The sequence below is a fragment of the Equus caballus genome, chromosome 28, assembly GCF_041296265.1.
Source record: "Equus caballus isolate H_3958 breed thoroughbred chromosome 28, TB-T2T, whole genome shotgun sequence".
In the NCBI taxonomy this organism is placed as follows: Eukaryota; Metazoa; Chordata; class Mammalia; order Perissodactyla; family Equidae; genus Equus; species Equus caballus.
Genome location: NC_091711.1, coordinates 12,457,553 through 12,483,954, shown reverse-complemented (window position 1 = coordinate 12,483,954; position 26,402 = coordinate 12,457,553). Strand labels below are relative to the sequence as shown.

Genomic DNA, 26,402 nt, shown 5'->3' with positions numbered 1-26,402 from the left:
TTTTTAATAGTAAGGATCACATCTCCTGCAAAGTAGGACTCTGTATGATGAAATTTGTTATGTTTCAGGGGCTGTTCCATGAAGCAAATCTTTGTCAATTTTGACTTTCTTGGTGGTTTAAAAGTCCTGCTTATTGCATGATAGTACATAATTTAATGGAAATGATAAAATAGGCTGTAATGAGGCTCACTAATGTTGCTATTGCTTTTCCTCAGTACAACTGCTGGACACCATGTGTAACATCCAAATATCCATTAAGTTTTTGTAAACCTATAAATGGTGTGGGGAAATAGGTAAGCTACGAAATTTGGCTACTGTCCTCAGGGACTCCACATCTCTATGACTGCATCGCTTCATCTGGTCCCCAAAAGAAGCACTCACGGAACTCTTCATCATCTAAATACTAACAACCCTCCTTCAACACCATTTAGATAATCTCTGTTGCCATTGAAACAAGTGTAAGACTCAGGACACTCTGCTTCTTTCATTTGTTTCATTTATCTTAAAGAAACGATAGGCCTTTTTGTTTTTCTAACTTTGGTAGAAAGAAAGGTCTCTTTTTTGATGTCTCTCTAGCCTCTAATGGTGTATGACTATAACTTCACTTCTGGAAAATGATGGACTGGGATCAGAAAGAAGGGTCTTCATTCCCAATCATAAACTGCAGGTGTGATGAGTGCAGACCCATCGCCTCGTTTTGGATGATTTTCAGGTCTGTCGTTTGGTTTTGTTATCACCGTGGCACTGCTACCTTTTGCTCACCATTTGTCAGGCTTTCTTTTTATCTGAAATCAGCTTCACTGGACTTTATCTCCTTTCTGTCGAAATAGCTGTTAATGACTTGGAGGTTTTTTAGGACACTGTAATGAAATCACCGTCTAACTTTTACATGTTGACAAGGCTTTCTAATATACAAAGTTGAGGTTTTTGTTTCCAACATTCACAATTGTGGTAGGCAGAATAATAGCTCCCCCAAAAGATGTCCACACCCTATTCCTTGGCACCTGTGAATATCTTCCCTTATATGGCAAAAGGGACTTTGCAGGCGTGATTAAGGTGAAGGATCTTGAGATGAGAAGATTATCCTAGACTATCCAAGGGGGCCTGAGCTACTCACAGGAGTCCTTACAAACAGAGACTCTTTCCTGGCTGTGGTCAGAAAGAGATGTGACGAGAGAAGAAGGGCCAGAGACACAGACAGACATCATACAACAGCTGTATTGCTGTCTTTGAAGATGGAGGCGGGGGCCACAAGCCAAGGAATGCAGTTGGCCTTTAGAAGGTGGAAAAGGCCAAGGAAATGGATTCTCACCTGGAGCCTCCAGGAAGGAACGCAGCCCTGCTGACACCTTGATTTTAGCCCAGTGAGACCTATGTCAGACTTTTAACCTACAAAACTATAACATAAGAAATAGCTGCTATTTTAAAAACTAAGTTTGTGGTAGTTTATCATGGAAACAATAGAAAACTAATGCAAAAAACTGAATTTGAAGAGAGGATTCTATTGTTTATCTAGCCAGGTTTGAGGATGACAGTCAAATGTAAATAGATCTAGAAAATGATCTTTTGGAAAAAATTGATATTCTTTCCAACTTCTAAAAATGATTACTCTGTTCTTCAAAGCAAAAACCTTCAAAAAGTTTGTCTTTTTAATTTAAAAAATTTAACATAGAGCACACAATCAGAATATAATAGTTACATACAGATTTTCAGGGTCCATGGTAAAATTAGTGAACATGGATAAAATGTTAGTTGAGAATAATTTTTAAAGTGAGATCCATTACAAGGTTTAGTATAATAATATTCCTTTATATTTGTAGAGTAATTTACAGGTTGTATATATTTACAAAAATTATGTCATCTCCTTTAATCCTTACAACAACCCCAGTGAGGATACTGGGGCTCAGAAAGGCTGATTGTTTTTCAAGAACTCAAACCAGGGTCTTGTGACTCTGAACCTGCTGCTCTTTGTGATATGTTGGAGAAACAATTTAGTAAAGTGTTTACAAGTGCAGACTCCGGAGCCAGACTAACTTCAATCTTGGCTGTGCTACTAGCTGAGTGGTCTTGGACAAGTTATTTAACATTTTGTGCCATAGTTCTGTCAACTTAAAGTACCGAGAATGATAATACTTAGCTCACAGGATTGTGAAGATTAAACTGAGTTACTATATAGAAAGTGCCTCAAAGTGTGCCCACCATTAGCAAATGGGAAAAAATCTTTCCATTTGCTGCAGAAGTCAGCAAAGCTGTCCCAAGGCCAGATTTATTTCTGGAAAGAAGCATACCCACTCTAAGAAACTGGTTCATGAATGGAGAATTTAATCATGCATGAGAAAAAAAGAGAAAGAGTTTCTTTTATCACTGCCTGTGTGAGGTGGTCTTGAGGTGTGAGATGGGAAACGAATTCAACATCCTGTACAGTTTTCTTCTACTCCTGAAGTCAACAGATCAAATTACTCAGAGCTGAAAAGTTAAACTCAAGAGTTCTAAGTGGAATCTTATTACGGAGGCTCTGGGATAGTGTGTGTCAAAATTATGATTTATTGAGCTTTCTTTCCAGATACTGAGGCCAACAAATGTTGATACACTTGGGCATATTATGTAGAAGTATCTGCTTTGCTTAGACTGCTTAAAATGAGGAAGCAGAGAAAAGGAAGCCCTAGCTTTGAGATTTGTTGTTGTTGGGGAGCGATAATATCTACAGCTCCTCTCTTTTTCTGCCAATTCTTTCCTACTGTGAGAAACTCTTATAGTCTGGTTTCTTCCTTCTGGTTTCCACCTAGGCGTAGAACTCCTCCTTTCCTTTCTTCACTCTTTCCGACCAGAGTGAGGGATAGGAAATCATCGTGTTAAGGCTACAGCGATATGATTTGCTAAGTCATCCATTGTACCTTACCACCAAGGCAGTGGAGACTGGGAAGCACTGCCTGTGCCACATGAAAGGAGTGCAGAGGGTCCCAGAATGGTGACCAGATGAATGCTTTGGTCTCACTGGTCATTTTCAGGGATCAGGATATAGACCTCATTTGACTGTTTTTGTGATGCCTTGATTACCCCCAGCTAATGAGCAACTCTGAAGGCAGAAGGGCAGTTCCACAGCTCTGCCAGCTGGGCACCCACTTCTGAATATAACTTATGGGGTGGACAACCTGTGGTCTGGTGCCATTATTTTTTGTCCATTTTGTCACTATTTGGGCATTAATTTTGACTGGACGATCTCTCACATATATCTTTCACATTAATTGGTCGGAGTTTCCTTTCTGAAGGGATTTCTTCCAATGACCAGGCTGATCTGGCCCTGATGCTCCAGTACTTAGCTCGAGGTAGAGTGAGCTATCACCCACACATAGTCCTTCAGGCATTGCATCCCATCCCACTCACCTCCATCCAAAATACCCTGGACACACTGAATCCGTCATTCTCTTTTTGTCACGGAGGAAGAACGGTGAGGGCACATATGTGCCCTGATTTTCAAGTTGTTCCAGTTACCCTTCTTCTCTACCATCTGCCATGCTGTACAAAGGCTTGGTTGATTTGATGACTTTGCCCATGGGAGGGATGGAAATGGGGAGATTGGGTATGGCAATCAAAAGAAACCCCAGAAGTTCTCTCTCTTCCAGATAATTCTCAGTACCACCTTAGCTGGCATTGTCATGGCAGTCGTTAGGGACTAAATGTTTGTGTCCTCCCAAAATCTATATGCTGAAATCCTAACTGCACTGTGATGGTATTAGGAGGTGGGGTCTTTGGGAGGTGATTAGGTCGCGAGGTGGAGCCTTATAAGAAGAGACGTGAGAGAGATGATCTTTCTGTCTGCCGTGTGAGCATATAATGAGAAGACAGTCGTAAGCCAAGAAGAGAGCCTTCACCAAGAACCTGACTATGCTGGCGCCATGATCTTGGACTGTCAGCCTCCAGCACTGTGAGAAGTCAATGTTGTTTAAGCCGCCCAGCCTCTGGAGTTCTGTTACAGCAGCCTGAGCAGCCTGAGCAGCACTGTTCCCACTAAACTCTCCCTAGTCCCCTCTCTTTTCTCCTTTCCCTTCAGCTGCCCCAAGACTCTCAACAATATGCTTTATGAGTTTAATTGCATTTGATATTATTTTAACACACATTTAGTAGGATTTTTCTCTACACTAATTTCCTCAGACATCCTACAGTGCAACCTTATGCTTTCAATATTGTTGCTAGCTCAGTTAAGCCAAGTGTCCGGCCAGAGTCTGGCGCTGGAATACCAACACTGGTACCACAGACACAGTTTCTACATGTACAGATAATCCCAAAAAAGGATACAGAGTAACCTTGGAGGATGACTTTGGACCTAAGTACAAAATTCAGCAAGTGATTTTCCTTCGGTTATAGGGACACGATGGGCAAGCTTTGCAGAAACGTAAGTGCATCTCATATGCTGTACCATAAGGTCATAACCACCTCAGCTCTTCTCTTATCCTTAGGACACAAACCTACGGAGCTCATCACCTCCCCTTTAAGCCTGTTCTTTTGCCATGATTTGAGGCACGTGGACCAAAAAGTTAGAAAATGTGGGCCATCTCTGATTCCTTCTTCTCTACCTCCCATGAACAGTTAGCCACCACATCCTGCCAATTTACCCTCAAATTCAAACTTTTCTTCCTATAATTGTTAAAACTATATTTGATCACACCATCCCCCTCATTAAAAACCTTTAGTGGCTGTCAACTAAAAAACCCCAAACTCTGCTGTGGCATTCACAGCCCCATCCTGACTCATTCGTCTCATTTCCACGAACCCTGTGCTCTACTCCTGGCTCATACTCACCATTGCTCTCAGAGAATTTCAAATGCTGTGTCTTTGAACTGGCTGTCCTTCAGCCTGACATGCCCTTTCTTTCTTTTCCTATCTTAAGTTTGGTTTAAAAGTGACATGTTCCCTGAAGATTTTACTGATGATTTTCTCAGTCAGAACATTCAGACAAACTTTGCTCCGCTCTGCAGCATTTTCTTTTTGCTCTATTGCAAAGTACATATCTCTTTCTTTTCTGGTATTGGAGGACTTCTGTGGTAATCTAATAGCATAAAAACAATATTCCAACGGGAAAATGTGTTTTGAATTCAGAACTGCCAGCTTCAAGATGAACTTTGAGAAGGCTCTCCACGTGTAACACGGGCGCTTCTTGCATTACTATCCCATACTCTCATATCCCCCTTTTTCCCTTAGGCATTCCAATGTCAAATTACGCTAACTTCATAGAAATATAATTGCAAAACAGCTGGCTGTAAGCAATGATCCTTTTGTGTGAGAAACAAAGGAGCCACTAAAGGCTTTTTGTATTTACACCGAGAACTAGAAAGCAGCAGTTCAAAGCCGAATAATGCAAGATGCCTGCAGTTTTCATTTTGACAATTTTGCATAATTATACTGTCTTCTTTCTTAACCACCACAGTGACCGTGGGCCCTTGTAACCATGGCCTTTCCATTTCAACCAAAGACTTATCTTGATAAGAAATTGCCTCATTTCAGCTGTTTTGTTCAATCCCTTCTGAGCTAGTACCCAGCTTCTGGGTAACTTAGGTATTAGTCGTTTCATCCTTTTTTCTTTGGATAATGTTCTCTAAATTTCAACTTGTAATGTGGGGTGAGGAAAGTAATACTTTTATCAATTAGGGTTCTGAATTTCAAGTGACTGAAAACTCATTTCAAAATGATGTAAATTGTAAAGGTAACTTATTGGCTTATATGATGGAAAAGTCCAGAAGTAGGGCTGTGTGGCTAAGATTGTTAATTGTCCCCTAAAGCCCATCTTCCCTTTCTTTTTAGACAATAGAACTTCTGAAGTTTTACCTGGGAACCAGGTCACCCAGCTGGAACTATTTCTCCCAGACTCTTTTGCAACTCAGTATGGCCAAATGACTAACTCCTGGCTATTGGATGTGAATAGAAATGATGTATGTAACCTCTATAGCATGTCTTTAAAACAGTGATTCTCATGGATGGCTGTTTTGCCCTACAGACACTTGGCAATGTCTAGACACATTTCTGATTGTTCTAACTTGGAGGGAGGGTGCTACGGGCATTGAGCGAGTCAAGGCCAGAGATTCTGCTAAGTATCCGACAATGTATAGGACAGCCCCTCTACAGTAAAGAACTATCAGGCCCCAGAGGTCAATAGAGCTGAGATTGATAAACCCTGCCTTAAAATAAGCTTCATGCCCTTCACTCTAGGGGGACAGGACAACAAGATAGGAAGATTCTGGGTCCCTAAATGACCTCACAGCCCAAAGCTGCCCACCAATCTTGCCCACACCCATCTATGGATATTTCAAACAGAATGTCTATCTTTTTGAGCCTCTCTAGTTTGGAGTCCCTTTGTTACAGCAGTTCAGTCTGTTCCTTGTTTAATATAGTTTCAACAATATCTCCAAGGTCCCAGATTTGCTTGTGTCTCTACCCCGTTTTTTATGGAGTCCTCTTCAAATTCCACATGGTGGCCTCCCCAAGACGTCCTAAGCTTTCCTCTTAAGGATGTAAATGACTACACCAGCTACAAGTCTCAGATCATCACACTACACCATCCAAAGGAAAAGAGTCTACATCAGAATTCCCAGGAAAAATTCCAAGTTCATTCTGATTGGACAAACATAGATGAGAGGTCTACTTTATGTTAATCCCTGTGGTGAAGAGGATGGGATTCCCTACGTTGGCTTAGTCCTGGGTCATATGTCTATCCCCAGAGCAATCAGGAGGGCCAGGGGTCCTACCTTTGGGATTGGAGGTAGGATCAACTGCATTCTAAGCACAAGGCCAAGAGTAGAAGAATATGGTCGTTTCTCAAACAGGAATTAGAAGACTCTTACCAAAGGAGAGGGATCAGAACTTGGGAGGAAACTAAGCAATGTTTGTAGAGTTTCTCAACTGAGGGACGCTAGGATCCCATTTCTGTCTAAACTTGGAAGTGTCATACACATATTTGCAGAGAGATAGTTTCTTCCCACTTGAAATCAACTTCCTAGGAATGAGCCATCAAGCTCTCGTATAAAGTGGGCCAGCAGTAGCAGAGAGCACTGAGTTAAAAAGGGCGGGTTTAGGATTCAGAGTTCCTTTGCCAGCTGCAGCTTTTTTTGTGTGCACTTACTGAGTAAGCCTATTTCATCAGTAAGCCAATCATTTACCAGTATACAAATAATTAAATAGTAATAGGGCTCACAGAGCAAACAATTTTCATTTCCATCACTGGCACTTACAACACATTTCCTTGAGGGGGTCTTTATAAATAATTTACAAGTACTTAGAGAAGACTACATTGAAGGGCTTATGTGTCTTTCTAGTTTAAAATGCTCCCTATAATGATGTAGTAAGGAGGCAGAATTAAAAATATATTCTGGGAAAATTTTCTATGTGAGCACACAATTTAAAAATGAATTTACATTAGTTAAGTGCAGTGTTTGCTAGAAGAAAACAACATTACGTAAATGACTGCCACAGAGAAAACCAACCTCATTTTAATGAGACAGATTATAAAATAGCAAAGGCTAATTTAGTTCATTAATGGTGGCAGAGTGCTCTGAAGAGACAAAAGCATAAATGTTATTATTGTATTTATGTTATTAAATGCTATTCTTATGAATTAAACGGAAAGTATTTTTCGTTGTGGTGGAGAAAGCCACTGAATTCCAGCAATCATTTCTAACATTGCCAGATGGGCTGTGCGTGGCTGCCAGCCTCCTGATTAAGTGTGGGAATGCGTGTACAAAAACTGAACAAGAGGGCACAGCAGAGGAAGCTCTTACGGATGCTGCGTGTCGGTGAGCACGTCACAGGGCAGTGGGAGGGTTTGAGCTCCACGCTTAGGAGAGGAAGGAGTTCATGTATTTGCAAAATTTGAATCTTCTCTGCTCCATTTTCAAGGTGAAGTTCTTCATTTATAATGTAACCATCTTTTTCTGTGCTTTTGAAAATCCTTCAGGAAGGGCCCACACACAGGAGTAGGAGCGGTGGTACTTATGTTTGATTCTTTCTGGATGACTACAAAGTTGGGGGAATGAGCGAGTATAAACTGTTTGTACAAACTGATTAACAAAAACAAAAACAGAACAGTCCAAGGATTCAGTAAGGCAATAAAACTGCAGAAGGCAAATTTGACTTGACTCCTTTTTCCTGGAGGTTTGGGCTTCGACTCTTATTGAGGCCAGATGAAAGGTCACTGGGAAGATGCTGCTTTTTCTACAATAATATTAGACATTTCAACTTGGTGCAACAACATTGGTGACAGTGGTACTTGGTAACATGGCTAGGATTTTAAAGCATGTGTAAGATGACAAATGGATGCCACTCCATATCCGCATAGAGATAGTTTCCAGGCCAGTCAACATGAGTACGAAGTGAAAGCAACGAGAGAACCGAGGGCTCTGACACAGAACGTGACTAAACACAGTTAGGGCTCTTCAGTGGGCTAACCTTAGACTCATCCAGTTCTTGGAATGGTTTGGCCAGACTCAGTTTTACTCTCATTAACTCCCTTTTCCTTGTATGTGCTTGCTTGAAAATGCCTATGTGTCTTCTAAACATTCTGCCGTCTAAGCATTAGAAAGTTTATGGACCGAGACTGTCTTAGGATAACTGAGGGAGAGATTTGGAAATGTTTCCAGATGGAGTGGAGGAATGTCTCTCCATGTCCTCATTTTGAGGTGTTTCAAGAACTTGTCAAGGGGCTGGGTAGATGTCTTAGGGAGTGAGGGAATGGCCCTAAGCTTGCTTGGCTGGAAATGTCTCAGTGCTTCTTTCTCTGCTTGAAAGAGAAAATCCATTAATGTTCTCAGGAAGGCTTCTTTCCCCTTGCTGTCCCCCCTCCTGCTGTCACCTTTAAGTGACATTGTTGAGCTTGCAGACCTACAAGAGGATGAACGATGCAGCTGTCATTTCCCCTTTAGAAGAAGGGAGAATGATTTTAAGATTCATAATACTGTTGGTAACTCAAACTGCCCACCTTTGGTTTGAGATTTTACAGTATGAATAATGCATGTCCGTTTGAAAAAAATGCAACAACTTTGAACACTAGTTGGCTTGTTATTAAGTTTCTTTATTTGGATGTTGATTTCTCTTATCCTTCCAGAGAGATATTTCATTTTGGTTCATTGATGGCCAAATATGGTTCTCTCTTATAAAGCTGTGACACTGTTTGGAATCAGCGGGTGCTCTGCACGTCAAGAAGATAAGTAGCTTTGAGGGAGACGCCGACTTCTACCTTGGTAATCTGGTTTTCTTATAATATTGTAAGGAGAAGATAAAAATGAACTATAGCTTCAATATTATACTGCATATAGGAAAATGACATGGACTAATACAATTCTGTGGTGATTTTACTGCTTTTTATGAAGCAAATTTGTGATTAAAGTCAATCACCACAGATCAGTATTTCAAATCTCAGGTAAAGCTCACAATAATGTTATTATATACACTGATTAATTTGGAATTGACATCACCTAAGATACTTCATCCCTAAATCTGGGAGAAGTGAGAACTGGGGTGTTAGAGGTAGTCAAATTTTTTATATAGAAAATCTGGTTTCTATGAAGCGATTTAGTTCTTTGCAAGATTCCAGAGCCACATGCTAATGGCCGCAGAGATGGGGGTACAAATGCCAGGGCTGGTCTTATTTTTCCCACATTTTCCATTTTCTTGAATCACAGACATTCTACAGGCTGACATCTTTCACCTTGATGACTTTTGGTCTAAGATAAGTGGTTATTCCATTTTTTCTTGATATTATTTCTCAGTTCTGTGGTTCAGAATTCATTCATTCATTCACTCTGTCATGCAGTTGCTCATTTACTGGATGCCTGGTATGTGTCAGGTATTTGTCTTCCAGTCAGTGTCCTGTTAAATTCTGTCTTCCTTTGCTTGACATAGAGCCCGGGACATGGGAGGGATCCCGGGAATATTTGCTAAATGGCTGAGTCAATCAGTGAAGTATAGATATCTATTGAGCGACTCTCAGGGAAGAGAGAGAAGGGACACAGAGAGCTATAGAACCCAGCTTGTTCTTCAAAGAGGCTGCAATTCAGTTGGGAAGAGAAGACATAAATTCCTGAAAAGTTAAGTTTAAATCAACCCACATATTTTTGTAGCAGGAAAGATAGCATAGGACAGTGTACATTTTCTTGCTAAGTGATTTGCACAGCAATGACTGTGAGAGGAATTCGGATCAGACAGACACCCATCATTCAGTTGGAAATGCTTCGTTTGAATTCAAGGATCTACATTTAGGGAGTCTAAGCAAGTGTCACAGAGAGAACTAACCTTTTGTTAATTCTAAAAATCATCAGCTCTCATGTCTTCTCCCTCCACCTGCACATATAGATGTACAATTTCATGAACTATAAATGCAGTGATATTTGGATAGTGTTTATGCATATTAGAGAGGGAAAGAGGTCACTGGGTGGATTGTCTTTATTTGAACTTGCTTTTTCCTTTGGCCTTTTCCAGTCTTCCTGTGCATAATAGAATTTCATGGTTACCCTAATGTGATCTCATAAATAGGTGATCCATACATCTTAAGATGGTTCAAACAAATGGGATTTTGTGTGATATGCAGAATTTTATAAAACTGCCTGTAACATTTGCAGGGCACAGGTTAAGACTACGAATGCAAGTCCGTATACCGTTATGTCTAAATTGTTAAAAGTTATAAATTAAAACACAAATTGTTAAAATATGCATTTTCTATTATTTTATCTTGACAAACACACATTAAGTTGAGAACTCTCAGACTCCTTAGTGTTCTGCAATGGAAACTGGCAGTGTGGGTGAGTCTGCTCCTAGCCTTGTCCTGTCCCCCTTTTCTTCTCAATCTCAGCTTCAACAGGCACTGTAAGAAGTTTCACACACACATGCGGCTGCCTCAGGCTGCAAGTACAAACTTCATTCACCAGCTCAAAAGCTGCTCCTTAGCCACCTCTCAGACACAGGGTACGCACCTGCCTTCAGGTGGTCATGCTTGGGGAAGAAACCTTCAAAGACCTTGTGAATCAACTCGGGATTATTTTAACAGGGAACCTTGGGTCTCAGGTACCCAGAGCCTGGTCTAGAATGGAGAGATAGGTGCAATCCAGACAAGTATGTTCTGTTGGTCTGTGGACTCTTCGTTCGCTGGAAGCACAGGTAGAGGAGGACCAGGGTGGGGCCCTCTCAACTCTAGGTTCTGAGGTAGGTCCCTTCTTGCCCACATCTAAGGGCTGTACTGCATATTCTTTCCAATTTTAAAAAAGCTGTTCGCAGGCACTGACCATTTACTCTCTACAGTTTATCTCACTTATTCTTCATGATCACCCTGAGAGGGAGGTGTTCTCACTTCCATTTACAGCTGAGGAACCTGAGCCTGAGTGACCCGTCCATGATCACACAGCTAATATTAGTGATCACAGAAGTTCCGTGACTTTGAACATTCATCCTAATTCAACAGTCATAAACTTTATCAATTTTAGACTAAATATATTGTATGAGGAGAGATGATTAAAACATGATGTAACTCCTTATATTGTTTTCAATGCAGTACTTATACTGTTACTTAAATGTTCACATTTCTTAACTAGACTACTAGAGCCTGAATGAGCTGGCTCACACTTACCTCTCCAGTTTCATCTCTCAGGATATTCTCCCGTGCTGCCTCTGCCCCAGCACCTTAAATACTATGTTCCATCCCTCCTTGGGGCCTGCTGCCTGGATGCCTCCTCTTCATGCTCCTGTCCCACACCTCTTTAATTAAGCTCAGCTCTGACATCACTTCTTCATGGAAGCTCTTTGACGCTCCATTTTAAAGCAGCTTCTCCTTTTATAATCCTCGTAAAGGAGAGCTATCATCCACCAAAAGGGTGGTAAATGGACTTGGTGAAAACAGCTGATTTACCCAGCAACTCCTTTCCTGAGCTTCTTAGCGGAAATACTCTAACAGGTGCTGCTCCAGGCTGAATAGAACTTGACAAAAATTCCCAGCGGGGATAATTGCAGTAAGTTAATATAATGGTTAGCATTGGATCTCTGGCAGTTAAGGACATGAGTTTTCTTAGAGCAGAGAGGACAAAGCCATGGAGTCTTTTCGGAGAAAAGCTATTCCACATCACTCTTCAGAAGACTGAGCTATTTGTAAAGCAAGTTTATCTAGCAAAAGGCTATGAAATATGTTTTTTTCCTTGAATAACTGCTGTGGTATGGATGAGGTTAGAACATTCTGTTCTCATTCTTCCCAGCTTAGCTTAGGGGTGGGAAGGTTTGCTTGTGCTGAATGCTAAGCACTGTCACCGCGAGGAGTGAAGATTAGACACAGAGGAAATATTCTAAGGCAGGCTCATTATTTGCCTTGAAAAGCCATCCAAGAGAACGCAGAGTAAATTAATGTAGTGGAATTGTTGGGCAGAGTCAGAGGTCTGATTTTGAATCTTGTTGGAAATATGCTGGGTGATTAGGATTCCAAGTCTAGTTTCAAAAGGGTTAACTTTTAGCAGGCAGGGCTGGATGTGAACATACTTCAGACAACTCACAACTTGTTACTTAATCTGAAGGCCATTTTAAAGGGACAGTTAGAAATATCTTTATTGAATAAATGAGTAAGAGGGCAGACATTATGTTCTAAGAGAAGCTACCATTTATGGGCTCTGAATTAAATTGAAAAGCTCTCTGCTTTTTTAAATGCCTCTTTTAGAAATGAGTCAAAGCCCACATGGCAATAAGCAATATTAATGCTTTTTAGAAAAAAACCATTCCTATACAACTCTGTTAGATAGAGAGAAGTCAACATTTCACATGATCAACTGGGACATGTTGTGCTAGACTCTTTGCAGTTAAAATTTAGCTGAGAAATTTGTAATTAAAATATCAGTGTATTTCCCTCTCAAAAATATTGAAAGAGAGAGAGTTATATTCATTCAAATGAAAGAAAATTTTCTTACAACGGCATTTTCAACACGGCAGTCAGACCAGTCTAAAGAGTTTAGTGAGGTAACTAATATGAATTTGATATTTGCTCTCAGTTCAGAGCAGTCTGATTTCAGGCATAAGGATAGGTCTATGGGACAGAAATTGAAAATGGAGCCAAAATGAGTTAACTGACCTCGACTCAAGATGCTCTGTGAAAAACATCCACTGTATATGGTTTTAAAAAAGGAAATTCCTACATAATCTTGCTGGAAGGCCATTGTGAGTCTGAACCGATGAAAACTGAGTTGGAAAGCATGACTGAAGAGGTCTTGAAAGTTCTTGGAGTCAGGTTTACTAAACATTCATTCTATGTCCAGCATTTTGCTAGACAATATGAAAAGATGGTAGAAAATGTGGACACCCTGCCATTGCCTTGGAGGAAGTTACAATGGGTGAGAGATGGGAGTAGAAAAAGGAGTGTACCTGAAAACAGAAGAACAAATAGAAAAATGATCTAAAATATGAACTTGTCGGATTAGAAGGAGGAAATTAGGTCTGTTTGTCCTATTTTGGGGAGTACTTGGCTTATGTTTTTTTTTCCTGCTTCTTTGATAATAATAAAGGTTTAATTTTTATGACTGGAATTTTTACAGGTGCATATTAAAGTAGTACCAAACATTTCTCGGAAAAAAACCAAAAGCAGCAGCTGAAGCATCAATCTTTTCTATAAGGAACAGGACAATGATTAATGAAAAACATTTAAACTTAAAAAGCCAGATCTGCATACAATCACAAACACAAGTTTCACAGGAAAATGAGAAACCAAAATAGGTTATAGACTTTGTGGCATAATTCTAAGGAAATCAAAATGGCTATCAGGTAGACACGGTTTATTTAGGAACTATTAATGTCCAATCAATTGACTTGTAAAAATCAATCCTCATCAAGCAACTGTCAACCAAACTCCAGAACTCCTAGAAAATCCTCAAAAAACAGAGGCTGAGAAAGAAAAAGAAACTGTGCAAACGGAAGCTATGTTCACGCTGCTGAGAAATCAATACAACAATGGCCATGCATTTCAAATTGCAGGAAGAGGACAGATGGCTATATGCTTATACCTGCTGTTGTTTGCACTGCTTTCTGTACTCTTGGAGTGCTTAAGGACAAACCCTTTCACAAAAATCTTTGCAAATCCTAATGATGAACAAATCTACACACACACAGGCACACCCACACGTGCACGTGTGCACACACACACACATAATACAGCTATGGCATTTGTTTGTAAAGGCACTTTCAGGGAAAGAGCATCATTCATTTGTAAGGCTCTCTCTATGGTTATTTGTTTTCTGGCAAAGCAGAAATTCCTCTAAATAGGTCATCATAATACGGATAATCATCTCCACGGTAACCAGCTTTCAAGGCAACTGGCTGAGGATTACATTTCTGGATGGGGAAATTACATGAGAGGCACAGTAGTGACACGAGAAGATGCTGTCTAGTGCCATTCAAATTCACTTATAAGTACAGCATTTATCAAATATTCTCTTCATAATTTGAATTAAGTATGATTTATTTGGGAGACATTTGTAGGTAATGCTCTTACTGTGTGCAATAAAAGACACAACTGCTTGGTTATTTCTTTTAATGTTTGGGTTCAGCAAATAGATCTTGGTGCTCGGGGTTTCTAACGCTAAGCAGAGAGCATCTCTTGGTAGAGGTCTAGGAGTAGGTGTTTATTCTCGTCTCTGTCTCTGCCTGCCACTATCTGTACACCTGTTTGTTATATTCAGGTGAGAGATCGGATTCTTATGGGATTGTGCAAGAACAATCTTGAGCATAAGGTATCATGAAGTTGAAGAACTCTTCTGACAAATGTGTTTCCTAGAAATGAAGGAATCCATTTTTTAGTGTCCAGGGATAAGATAACCAACTTCTTAAAAGTACTCTGAAGTTTGTATCCTTGAAATGTTTTTTAGCCAAGAAAAGCTGGCATGCAACCAACCAAACCACTTCAGCTGTATGTTTTTTCATCTGTGTCTTAAAGCACTTGAATAATTCCAAGGAAGGATCTATTTCATGTCAATCTTATACCTGTAGACCATAGGTAGGATGTTTGATTAGAGTTAAAAGAACTCGTTGAGGCCTCCAGGCTGAAGGTGATGGAGTGAAAACCACAGAATCTTCCCCTCTCTCGCACACACAACTAAAAAAGTGAATGCGAACAATAAGAAACACTAGCTCCCTCTTCCCCAACAGTAAACCAGCCACCAAATAAGGCAAAGAGCACGACTTACTAATATGGATGCCAAAACAAAACAAAACGTGCACACACGCATGCAAAATCCTGGCCAAAAAAGAAAAAGACTGTGGAGTGACACAGTGCAGCTCCCTGCCCCTGTGAAGCTTTATTGGTGAACTGATGAATCTTAAAACTTCACTATTGCCCTCCAATCTAGAGGGAATTGCACTTAATGACTACACTTATTTTTCTCCCTCTTTTGCCTGAGCCCATTTACTAGGCAGAAATGGGCTGCTTCTTTCTGATACCACATTGTATCAGTAAAGATACCACAGTGGATAAAAACTCATGAGAGAGGGGATTTTTGTCTTATTTGTTCACACAGCTATATTCCCAGTGCCTTGATTAGAATAGTGCCTAGCAGAGAATAGATACTCAATAAGTTTTGTTGAATGATTAGAAAAAAAATCCCAGAGTGTTCCCCTCAGGGTGGATATGAGTCCTGATTGAAGGGAGGGGTTAAAGCTTAGTTCAAAACACCTCTCAAATCCCAGAGGACAGAGCAGAGCCCAGGAGTTCTAATTTCACACTGAAGTCACACAGCTTCCACAGAGCTTTCCCCTACTCTCTCTGTCCCCTCCAACAATCCACATTAAAGTAGGTGGTATTCAATACCAAGTTCTCAAACTGTAGCTCAGAGGGTAAACTAGTTAGAGTCAATGGAAATGGAGTCAAGGAGAAGTCATCTCTAGCAGACCAGAACAAAGAGAAGATCTGGATGGAGCTATTCAAGGATGAACAAGATGGAGGGAGAAAAACAGTGACAAATATCCAAACATGCCACAGCAACACTCCCAAATAAAAACAAACAAAACCAAGTGACCCTTAAAAAAAAGGAACGTAGCATGCAAAAGAATGATAAAACCCCCACTCTTACAGAAAAAATAATCCAAAGGACAAAACAAAATTCCTTAGAAGTACTTTGTACTATGAATCAAGTTAATGAGAACATTAACTCAGGAAAATATGAGCTCAAGAATGAGATGATAGAACAAGAAGGTCACAGAATTAAGGAGGTTGAGGACAAAAACAACTTATAGAACAATGAAATAAAAGTGACATAGCAAAGAACAAATAAACATGGCTGCAAATAAAACTACTGAGCTAGAAGAAAGGCTTGTAAATACAAGAACAAAGGAATTAGAAGACAATAGATTGGAGTTCCAAAGCACTTAACATAGCAAAATTGATATCCCTTCCAAGAAACGGAACAGGAAAAGTATTCACAAACACTATACAAGGAAATTTCACAAAGACAAAGAATAACCTCATCTACAGATTGAAAGAGTATACCATGTTTTAGGAAATATTGGTAACAGAATGCTCAACACTACAGACATACCCGTGATTGGATAATTGAAATTCAAGAATACAGACATTCCTCAGGCATTGAAGCAGAAAAAAACAAGTCACAGACAAGGAAGCAAAAATTAGGCTGGCCTCAAATATCTCCACAATAACATTCAACACAAGAGCAATGAGTATACCAACCAACATGTCAAAACAGGCATTCTATTAGTCAGGGATGACATATAATTGAGTCTCGTGAATTTCTGGTCTTAACGATCATGGATGATGGTGTAGCCAGCCTTAGAATATCTATACTAGCATTTTCCAAAGTGTGTCTTTGAACTCTAAACCTGTCAAGTGTTCTATGAAAAAGGGAACTATGGTCAAGCCACTTAGAAACACAGAATCTCTAAAATTCTTGCCTTAGAGATTTATAATACACATCAGCATATAAATGTCTCTAAGACCTTTTGCATTAGAGAAATCTAGTTTTCTTTTTAAAAACATTCTTTAACCCAACACTTTCATTGAAATGAATTTTACTCCCCAGAACACCTATTAACATCTTGCTGAAAGACTGACAGATTCCATCTGGAGAAAGTTCAATCTACGATAATGGAGGGGGAAAAGATTTAATAACTCAAAACAGTAATCAATCCAAAAGCGAATCAAATTTATTTGTTTACTTTGCCCCTCAAGGACAGCAATAAAATTTTATTATTCATTCATTCATTTTAAAGTACTGACATCTTAAAATCCAGTTTCAGGAAGGAAAATGTACTCCTCGCAGAGTGGTGGTTGTAGGACCACTTTGAAAGTACTAACAATAAACTCCTACTTGATGCAGCCATTTTAAATCTTTAAGCGCAGCTCAATTTCACATCTGCTTTGTTGAAAGGAATGCATGTTTGAAGGCTGCATTCCCACCACGGAACTCTGGACATGGCAGGACTTCAGCTCAGTACAAGATGAGAGAAATTTGAGGAGGATATTGAAACTTAACACTGTTTTTCTTCCTTAGAGAAGCAGGAACAATGTAACTAAGAAGGCAAAGGAGTAAATATCTTCTATTCCAGAAGAAAAACAAAACCACCACTGCTTTGCAATACCTTTCCCTACTTCTCAGTATTTCTCCAATTTACATCTGCAGTTTCTGACAGGGCGATGGCTTCTAATCAGGTTACACAGCTCTGCTTCAGAAAGGTGGAAGACTTTGCTGTCTGCTCACATCTTCTCTTATGCTACTTTGAACTAGAAAAAGTATTTTAATTCAAGGTTGACTTGTCTCTATTTGCTTCCCATCCTGTCAGAAGACAGAAATGTGCCAAGAATGTGGAGTGAAAAGTGGGAGGGAGCCGTTAGCTTTCAGATAGTGTTATATTTGTCTGCCCTTGTAAGGTACCGCCAGGGAGCTGCTTGAAGTAAGAGAGTGGGTTGAGGGGTAACTGACTTAGAGGAGGTCAAAGGATTTCAAGGAGTAAAGAAGGAAGGGACCCATAAAGTGGAATGCACCTTAAGGAGCAGTAATCACCAGGATATGCTGCCCTCTGCAGGATTTTTAGGGAAAAATACACCAGTTAAAATTACTAAACATTTAAAGTTAACAAGATCAGCGTTGACAAGGATGCCAGCAGTAGGAACATTCCTATTCTTCTGGTTGGGGTGTTATTTTGTAATATCTAGAAAAGCTGAAGGCATGCATTCCCTACCTCCCAGCAATCTCACTCCTAGGTAAGTATCCTAGAGGTATTCTACATTTGTATCCAGAGACATGTATAGGAGCGCTCCTTGTTGCACTGTTTGTGACAGCAAGAAATTGGAATCAACCCAAATTTCCACCAACAGAAAAATGTAAACATCCACTGGGGTCTATTCCTACCTTGGGATGCCATACAGCAATTAAAACTAACAAGCTTACATTAATCAACACGGAAACATCTCAGGAATATAACATGGAGAGACATGTTACATGAGGATACCTAATGTGATACTGTTTACATAAAGTTTGAAAACACATAAAATAGAGTATAATACCATTTACATAACTGAAAACAAGCAAAATCAAAACTGTGTGTGTATATAACAAAAACATGCACAGGACTGATGAATATAAAACATGAACATAAGCCTGAGAATTACAAACATCTAGTTTAAGACAACAGTTACTTCTGAGAAAAGGGATAGGAAGCGGACATAGGGCATTTTGATTATATATATTATGGTTTATTTCTTTTGCGTACTGGGTACATGAGTATTCATTATGTTATACTTATTATTATAAGGCCTGAACGATTTCATTTAAAAAAATTGAGGAGTTCTGATTCAGATGCATCTGAAATTTATGAAGTTCCTGCCATGTATTGAGCAGGTGCCCTTTCGCTTTGGCAGTGTGATAGCCAATCCTGGAGGAGTCTTTTCTTGTAAGTGTAACCGAATCCCATTATCCTGACACTTCTGCACTGTACCTTCTGCAATGTGACCCCACCTGACCTCCTGCCGAGAGCTCACCACTGTGACTGATGGATTCGTGGACAGCGGGTGCAGGTGGAAGGGGAATGAAAGCAAGGTAGATTATTAAGACTAAGAAGAAAGGGAATTAAGTTGATTTAGGATTTTCTTTTCCAAATGAATTCAGCTTCCTTCTTTCTATGGCTCACATTCTCTCTCAACTTACCAATTTCTTAAGGGAAACTGTGGGACGGGAGATGTGGGTGCGAATAAAGAAATTCTCCGTTATAGACTCATTAGAGCATGCTGCATGAGGAAAAAGGTAAATGTCCTGAATTGGTTTCTTTCGGCCTATAATGGGTAAGACTCAGAGGCAGTCAGTTGGGTGCTTAAACTGAGGCTAGACATTCACTTTTGAGGCACCTATAGGGGACTTCAAGCATCCAATGAGGTGATACCCTCCATCAGTAGTCAACTTTGGTTTCACATTATGATCACCTGGAGAGTTTTAAAAACTACCGACTCTTGCACCCATCCCCACCCCGCCCCCCACGCCGAGACTCTGTATTGGTTGGTCTCTGATGGGGTCCCAGGTTTTTCATATTTTATAAATATCACTTTCCAGAGGATTTTAATGTACCTTGAGAACCACTGTGCTGCAATTGTTATCTTTGCAGCCCTGATACACCACTGACTGACTTTCAGGGCCATTGGTTACCATGATTGGGATGGTTCCTGCTGGCCTCTCCTGTCATGTTTGTGACAGAATGGAAGAAACCCTGGGCAGATGTTGTTTGTTTCCACTAATTCTCTCTTTTCTCACAGCTGCAAACATCTTGATGTGCCACTTCTTGCCTAGATGCTCTGCTGGAGATGGTTCACTGGGCCGTGGCTTCCCTTCGGGTCTTTTGTGCAAGGCCAAGTGTTTGGAGACAGGCCGGGCTGTGCTTCGCAGCAGAGGTAAGGGAGTTGGGGGGTGGTGGTGAAGTCACCCACAAGGACACAAAGATAATCAATTTGTTGTCCTGTCTAGCAGATCTGGGCTCTTCAAACTCTTAGCTTGCCTCCAGACTTCCATACTGGTTAACAGAATAGAAATCAGACAGTTCTAGGCCTCGCCTTCCCCACTCCACTGGAGATAATAGTAGTAACACAAAAAAAAATCCAACATGAATTTGAGAGCTAAGAATTTAGTTTAACTGTCCAGTCCAGCAAAGACATCTTTAACAAGTTCTTGTCAGATGGTCACTGACATACCACTTTAAAAAGCTTTGCTAATTTCTGTTCAAAATACTTTTATGAAATGTCTATAAATTTGGGTCCCCACATTAGTGTTGGGAATACAAGGAAGTAGCAGTCACTACTGGACCCCTTAGATGATCCACAAGTGGTTAGAGGGGCAGAGATGTCACCAAGTTATGAGAACAGAGTGTGAGACATTTAAGAGGACATTCTTTAGGCAAGTTATAAAATTGGGGAAGAGGAAGCTTTGTGTAGAGCAGCTTTGTACGGGAAGAGTTTTCACTGAGGGAGGGATGACAGATAATGTTTTAGAGTCTTGCTGTCAATGTGTGTTTTGAGCAGCCTCAGCATTACCTGGGAACTCGCTAGAAGTACAGAACCTCAGGCCCCAGCCTAGACCTACAGAAGCAGAATCTTCAGTTTAACAAGATCCCCAGGAGATTCAAATGGACGTGAAGTCCTGAGAAGTACCATTTTAGAGGCTGAATTAGGAATTCCTCAGATTCATGGCCAGAGGATGACCGATTAAGTAGAGTAACAATACTCACAAAAGGTTCCATGTACAAAATGGTGTAGTATTACATGGCTTGAGCATAGGGTAAATGAGGAACAAGTGATGCCATTTGGAGAGGCAGGTCTGGGCCCTGTCAGGAAGGGGCTTCTGGAGCATTCTAAGGAATCTGGATTTCATCATAAAGTCAGTGAGAAGCTAATTAAAGCCAATTAAAGATTTTAAACAGGAGACTGGCATAGCGAGATTTTTGCTTTAGGAAGATGCCATTGGCGGTAGTGTGGAGGATGGAAGGAAGGTCAGGGGCCCTGGCTTTGGGAGGCTGTTTCCATCACTGGAGAAGAGGTGAGGACAAGCCCAGACCAGCCCCGGGAAAGGAGACAGAGGTGGAGATGGGGCATTATTCAGGAGGTCCGAGCAGCGGGACTTATTACCACATGACTGTTCACGTTTCCTTGAAAATCCTTTAGAAATACATTGTGTGTCAAATTAAATAAAAGTAAAATTTAAGAAAGCATGTTACCAGGAAAACACTGGTACTCACGACAAACTGTAGAAGCAGGAAAGACTGAATGAAAATGTTCCTCTTTCCATTGTCTTAGTGCTGCTTCAAATTGTACTAAACAGACACTTTTGCTGACTGACAATTGATACATGTTTTACGATGCAGATTGAGTTAAAAATATCATAATTGCTATTGTATAATAGCGTAGGAAATTTGAAGACCAGAAAAAATACGTACACACACACACACACATATGTGTACATATTAGGATTATTGTTGTATTTTTGCCATTTATGACAACAAGGAGTTTCAAACATGGTTTTCTTACTGACCAACAAAGGAGCTGTTCTTTGTATTTCATTGAAGGTGTAATCATTTTCTAGAGCATATCGTACCTTTTCTACCTCCTTTCTTCATCAATAGCACATGTATAATAGAATTTATTAATCCTCATTTTTTATTTAAGAGTAGACATAAATTTCCAATAGTTTGCTGTTTGAAATATTAACATGGCTGATTATTTTTTACTCATTCTTGCAGCAAAAACAAATTGGATTCAGTCTTTTTCCTTCCATTTTTAGATTTTAATCAATAACATAAATTATGTATGAGAAAGCTTAGTATATTATTAACTGCATTTTAAAAGATACTTGACAAAACCTGAAATTGAATTACCAATGCTGTCATTTCTCTATCTTTGAAAATATAGCGATCATCTGATATTTTACCACAAAAGCATGAATATAAACTCAAAACTCTATTTAGAAGAGGATTGATATATCTAAACATCAAAATGGTAATGGGGATGAAGCTGTATATTTCTGAGAAGCGTCTGAACATGTGATGAAAGCAGCAAAGGAGATGAACTTTTGTCTTTGCCATTAGGTCTTGCTGCTCCTCAGGGCCTTTCAGGCAAATCTCTACTGTACCTTTTCTTTCATGAGACCAAAGTGGTCACGTGACTGTCATGCAGCTCCTTATTCAATTTCCTGAAATTGTCTCTCTGCCTGGTTTCTTTCTGCCGCCTGCCTGATGACAACAGCAGCTCAGACTTGGCCTTCATGGCTCCTTTTCTCTTTAAATAGTTTGCTTTTGCAATAGAATTTTCTCTGGGTTCGGAATGGAAGCTCTCTAATAGTAATTTGTACTCCAGAAAGTTAAAACAAAAATCATTCTCAATGTAGATGGGGTGATGCCACTCTAGAGTTTAGCTGCGCTGCTAACGCAAACTGCTTTGAGGCATCCCCAGCTCAGGGAAAGCTGAACTCGCATGCCTGGCTGGGAGGCTAGGTGCAGATGGATTGGTTGGCAGAACAAATTCTGTGGCAGCATAGCTTGGCACTTTCTAAGAGGAAATCTTAAAAAATAAAGATGCTGCCTCCTATTGACTGTAAACTGGAACAATGTCTTGGGAGAGCAATTTGGCAACATCTATTCACATTTGAAATGCACATTACCTCCACTCAGCAATTCTACTTGGAAGAATTTATGCTATAGATTCCCTTGCCTAAATATACCAAGATCTATGTACAAAGAGATTCAAAATAGTATTGTTTATAGAGGCAAAAGCCCTAGATAAACCTATATATCTACTACTGGGGAACAATTAAAAAATTATAGTCCATTCACACAATGCAATGTTGGGCAACTACTTATATGTTCTTATGCAAAGATGCCAAAGTGGTAAAGCCAAGGAATTGCTTGGTGGGGCTTAGTTTTTCCTACTTCCCAGCATCCTCCTTTCCTTGATATAGACAATTGATGTTCTATGTTATATAAAATATATTACAACAGAGCTTCAAGACCCTCTTTCCAACTAGATTCCCCTTGTTGAGTTCCTCCCATATCAACATTATAGTTATCACTACAGCATGGTTACATTAAAAAAGTAAAATTGTATGATAGTATTTGTACATAACACAGAATCTCTGCCCATACATGCATGGAAATATTTCTGGAAGTCTACACCTGGATCAGTTTAGCAGTGGTTACCTCTGGATGGAAGAGTTGGGTATGGGGGTGGAGAGACTTTATACTTCTGGTCTGTTTTTACTGGTTTGTTGAGAACACGGATTACTTTCATAATTAAAAAATGAATTTTAAACAAACAATTCTACATAAACAAGTAAATAAAGTAGAGAGTATATAAAGGCATTGAAAAGGGGCAATTGTCCAAGTCCTTTGGGGCCAGACACCCTAACAACACCCTTCCAAAAATATAGGTCCCATGTGTGCTGTGGTGGTCTATTTTGCCGATCGCTGTGGCCCTACTGCAGAAATGGATCCGTGGAGTTCTCCTGTTCCTTAATTCTTCAGGGCCCTGAAAGCTGTGCCTTAAGTCTGGTGGGGGTAGGAAACATCACCTCCTCTGAGAAGCCTTTGATGATTCTTGTAGCCCTCTTGGGTTCTGCCTTCTTTTTAGTCCTATTATAAAAAACTCATTGCTTTAGAGTTTGTGCCCATCTGCCCTTTTTTAATATTGACTGTATTCCTTTTATTTCCAGGCAATGGATGGCAGGAAGAAGTCTTCAGCTCAATTACAGCTGTTCCCACCAGAGTGTTCTCTTTGTTACCCTGCAAATCTGCTGATAAAGAATGAGGGTTTTACTTGTCTGCCAAGATTGCAGGCACAGGCTTCTTTGTGCAGTAATGGGGAGAAGATCATGCAGAATGAGCCAAATTGCATATAATGGGACATTCCTGGACAGGAACTGCAACTCTCCCAGGAGATTCTTGCTTTCAGACAAAGTCCCAACTTCTTGGCATGAAGTATGAGGATCTATATGCATCCTCACCCCGCCAACACACACACTCAGAATCCTCATCTGCTGCCACTTCCTGGTACACGCCCATACTCCAACTTCACCAAATTACTTGTCTTCCTGGAATGCACAATGCATTCTTATACCGCAATAATAATTTGTACCAACTGGTTCAGTGGCATCCGGAATGCAATTAACCCATATCCATTTTCTCCTTCCTTTGCATTTTGACTTAATGATGCTTGACTCTAGATAGCTTCTCCCATAAAGGGAGAAAAAAAGACTCCAGCAAGACAGTTATGAGAAGGGCAAACCCCGATGGTATCTTACAATCCTATGGGTTTGTTGTGTACGGTGTTATTGTCCACTAAATTTTCATTGAGATGTGCTCCATGGGAGTCACTGTACAAGGCCCAGCCTAAATTGTAAACACAAATGCATATTTGCCTTCCCTATATACGAAAAGACTTGTTAGGCTTACAGAGAAAAAGAGATAGTTGTGGCTCAGTGTTTAATTTTTGTTTTTTCTGGTAGAGGATGAAATTTATTTTTATTCCTCCTATTTTTGGTCGCATCTTAGTATTTAAGCATACAGTTATTGAAGTTTTGTCCTTATGGTCTAATTGAGAATTATCCTATGCTGTTCAAACTATGCCTTATATTAACTCTTGATTTACAAATTGGCTTTTGGGCACAAAGAAATAATTAAAAAGTTGCAGAGAATAAACTACTCCAGAGGAATTTATATAACACACAAGTAAGAAAATGTATCAATCCCATTCACAGATAGCATATGCCTAAGGTATTTGAAGTTCTCTACTTAGCAATCATCAGGAAATGACAAAAACAGAAGTTGGACTGGCATGTTGTGATCTGGCTACTTACTGTACATCTCCTGGGCTTCAGATACGGTGAAATGTGACACATCATCAGATAGTTAAAAGCACAAAGTTGTTTTCAGTTCAGTTACAAATTTAGATGGGAAGATATCCTATTTGGTATGAAAGTAGTTGAGCAGATAGATCTTGTGGTTCACTGACTACCCGAATTAAATTTAAGCCCCTCTGAATATTTTGACTTGCCACTCTGCTTGACAAGGGCTTGACAGTCAACTCAAGGGAACAAGGGGCTGAGAGGAAGCCCATAAATCACAGACAAAGCATTGCTCTTCAAGCTCAGCAAAACGTGAGTCAAGATTGGGGTGGCTTCTTTCTTAAACAATGGAGGAACAAATTGGGGTGCCTTCCTTGAAATGGTCAAGTGGCATCTTCATTGAGTGCCCCTTGAAATGAAAGAATAACCTCTCCTTTTATGTGGCCGTTTATGAGTCAGCATGGGTGACATCTATTTTTTTTCATTAAAATTTTTTTTTTTATTGTGGTCTAAATAGTTTATAACATGGTGAAATTTCAGTTGTACACATGCATGACATCTTAACAGCCAGGAACTTGCTCCTTTCGGCCTGAAGTTAATATTTCCAAATTTGAGACCATGACCCTCTTTGTCTCCTGTTACATCTTTTCACAATAATAAAGAAGATTAAATATAATTATATCTTTTCACAATAATAAAGAAGTTTAAATATAAGGTGAGGGGAAATGTTCAACTTCAATAGTAATCAAAGAAATATAAATAAAAATGAGACCTACATTTTCTTCTATCAAATTGGCAAAGGCTTAAAAAAATTATATAATGCTCATTGTTGGTCAAAGGGTGCAGTCACGTACTCAGAGGGGAGGATAACAATCTAAAGTGTTAACAGTCTTTCTGGAGAGGACTTTGGCATACAAAGCCTTAAGATGTGCATGTTCTTTGATCAGAAGACCTACCTTCTCCGGAAGCTAATTGAGGATTTGAGCAAATGTTTAGTGACAAAGATATTATTGTAGTGTGGTTTATAGTACAGAAAAACTTGAAATGACTAAAGTGTTCAACAATGGGACATTGGTTAAATAAATTCTGGAATGATCGTATCATGGGATGATCTATAGCCATTTAAAACAATGTTTAAAATATTGATGCAGAAAGATGTTCACAATATTATGTTGTTAAAAAAGCAGGTTAAAAATTAGTATGCTTTGTATATTCCAATTTTGTTAAGGAAAGTATCCAGATACACGTGTGCATAAAAATAGACCTGGAACTATGTACCACAAAATCAACCTCACTGATTTCTGGGAGGTGAATTTTAAGGTTGTTTATGAATTTCTTTCTAATTGTCTGCATTTTCAAATTTTTTATAATTTATTTATATCTACATTAGTGAGACAAACAAAGCTACTTCTAATTTAACTAAATAAATATGAATATGCATGTGGAAGCTAAGAGCAATGACAGCAGGTCAAGGAGCCTGTGAGTCTGACTGTGATGGAGACTGGGTGTTGCCTACACCTCGACCCAATTCGCATCTTCCTTTGGTTTTAGCACCCCAGTTTTTAGCTGCTCACACTG

The 26,402-nt window shown here is 39.7% G+C and overlaps 1 protein-coding gene and 1 long non-coding RNA gene across 11 annotated transcripts in view; one reads left to right on the top strand and one right to left on the bottom strand.

The window, feature by feature from the left end:
* Positions 1 to 26,402, bottom strand: part of SYT1 (synaptotagmin 1) — a 518,336-nt gene that overhangs the window by 11,455 nt on the left and 480,479 nt on the right. The window lies entirely within an intron of this gene.
* Positions 526 to 26,106, top strand: LOC111770993 (uncharacterized). The gene is made up of 3 exons (XR_002804497.2): positions 526 to 712; positions 19,757 to 19,891; positions 23,694 to 26,106. It is a non-coding gene; the product is annotated as an uncharacterized lncRNA (long non-coding RNA).